General features: G+C 55.8%; 1 protein-coding gene across 1 annotated transcript in view; it reads left to right on the plus strand.

Annotated features, from left to right (window-relative positions):
* Positions 1-2,306, plus strand: part of CCDC130 (coiled-coil domain containing 130) — a 21,927-nt gene that overhangs the window by 17,975 nt on the left and 1,646 nt on the right. The gene's annotated exons all lie outside the window — the stretch shown is intronic.

The raw sequence follows: 2,306 nt of genomic DNA on the forward strand, positions 1-2,306 counted from the left end.
GGGGGGCGCCCGCAGCCCCTGACGCCCCGGCCCCTCCCCTCCAGGTGCGCGGCGCCCCGGCCATCGCCCTAGTGGGCTGCCTCAGCCTCGCCGTGGAGCTGCAGGCGGGAGCCGGGGGACCGGGACCCGCCGCGCTCGTGGCATTCGTGCGCGACAAGCTGAGCTTCCTCGTCACCGCCCGGCCCACCGCCGTCAACATGGCCCGCGCCGCCCGCGACCTGGCGGACACCGCGGCCCGGGAGGCGGAGCGGGAGGGCGCCACGGAGGAGGCGGTCCGGGAGAGGTACGAGGACTTTGTGCCAGGCACCGCTCTGAGCGGAAGCTATTAACTGACTTTTTTAAAACTCTCAGCGACATATTTTACAGATGGGGAAACTGAGGCACGGCTCACTTAAGCCCTTGTCCAAGGTTGCACAGTCAGAGCTGGGGATCTTGCCTGGGCAGGCTGGCTCCAGCGTCCTTGCCTCAGCCTCCTAACTGTGTGCCTCCCCTGAACACACCTAGCACCCCCACCCACTTTTTGGTGTCACCTGTTCTCTTGTTTTTGCTTTTGAGGAATGTTGTTTCCCTGCCTTGATCCCCTCCCTGCCTTCTTCCCTCTCCCTTCCTTCCACTCCAGCCCCGCCCCTTGGTGCTACTTGGCCCCACCAGGCTGGCTCCTGCCTCAGGGCCTTTGCACACACCACTCCTGCAGGAATCCACAGAATTAATCTCACCTTCAGGTTTCAGGTTTCTGTCTTCCCCAACCGACCTTTTAATACATCTCATCACCCACTCTGTGACCTGATTCTGCCACCTTTTCCTTCTTTGCTGCCTGCCTGACCTCTTGTCAGCTTCATAGGGACAGAGAGTTTTGTCTAGTTTACTGCCATGTCTCCCTGGCACCTGGCACACTGGACGTGCTCCATAAATCTGTGTAGTGCTAGTGAATGGAGTGACAGTTTTGTGACCGTGGCAGAAGCTGTGCAGGCCCCACAGCTCCAAGAGGCTTCAAGCAGGACACAGCAGCGTTGTGCGGAGAGGTGGGATTGGCCTGGGCCCCAAGGCCTCGTGGCCGGTGCTAAAAGCCCCTTATCGGCCCCAGAGTGATCCGCTACGCCGAGGACATGCTGGAGAAAGACCTCAGAGACAATCGGAGCATTGGGGACCTGGGAGCCCGCCACCTCCTGGAGCGGGTGGCCCCTAGCGGTGGCAAAGTGACAGTGCTGACACACTGTAACACCGGTGCACTGGCCACCGCTGGCTATGGCACAGCCCTAGGTGAGTGAGCATCCTTGGAGGTAGTGAAGGGCCTTCCAGGGCCCTTTTTGGATGAGAGAGAAAGAAACCCAAACCACTTGACCCACAAAAGAGAAGTGAATGTATTGGTTCTTGTACAGAAACACTTAGGGGGTGGGCTTCAGGTATGGCTAGATCCAGGGGCTCAACCAATAGCATCAGGACCCATCTATCCCTGTTCTTCATCCTCAGACTCCACGGGTTGCCCAGGGGTTATCAGCATTCAGATCATGAGAGAAAGAGCCAAGGGTACCAGAAAAGTCTCCTTACATCTCAGGGGGTACAATAGGGTCGCCTGCCCACCCCAGATCAGTGACAGGACAAGCCCAGCCTGAACCATATGCCTAGAGACTGGGCGGGATGTGGATCACAGGAGGACCAGGGAGAATGGAGTGACCAAAGGAAGATTGGGGTAGGTGTGACCAGGAGTGAGAGGAATGGGTCAAGGCAGCAGATTCCACTTGACCCTGAATTCCCCAGGAAACTGCCCCACCTGCCTGGGTCCCACCCTCACCCCCGGGAGCTGGGGCCTTGATGGGAAGACCTCTGCATTTGATTCAGTCACTCAACCAGCATTTAATAAGCACTTTCTGTGCACCAGATACTGTTCCACCTGCTGGTGACATAGCAGTGAACATAGTCTGTAAAATCTCAGCTCTGTCTGGGGAGGGCCCAGAGGAGTAAGAACAGACATAGGCAAGATAAATAAATTCGGTCATTTCTCAGTCTCGGTAGGGGATTGGTTCCACGATTTCCTGAGGATGCTAAAATCTGCAGATGCTCATGTCCCTGGTATAAAGTGGCGCAGTATTTGCATATAACCTTCGTATGTTCTCCTGCATGCTTCAAGTCATCTTTGAGTTACTTATAACACCTGATACAATTGTAAATGCTATGTAAATAACTATTACACTGAGTTTTGTTTGGTTGCTTTTTTTTTTTTTGAGACAGAGCCTTTGCTCTGTCTCCCTGGCTAGAGTGCAGTGGCGTCAGCCTAGCTCACTGCAACCTCACACTCCTGGGCTCAA

The sequence above is a fragment of the Propithecus coquereli genome, unplaced genomic scaffold, assembly GCF_000956105.1.
Source record: "Propithecus coquereli isolate 6110/MARCELLA unplaced genomic scaffold, Pcoq_1.0 Scaffold164, whole genome shotgun sequence".
In the NCBI taxonomy this organism is placed as follows: Eukaryota; Metazoa; Chordata; class Mammalia; order Primates; family Indriidae; genus Propithecus; species Propithecus coquereli.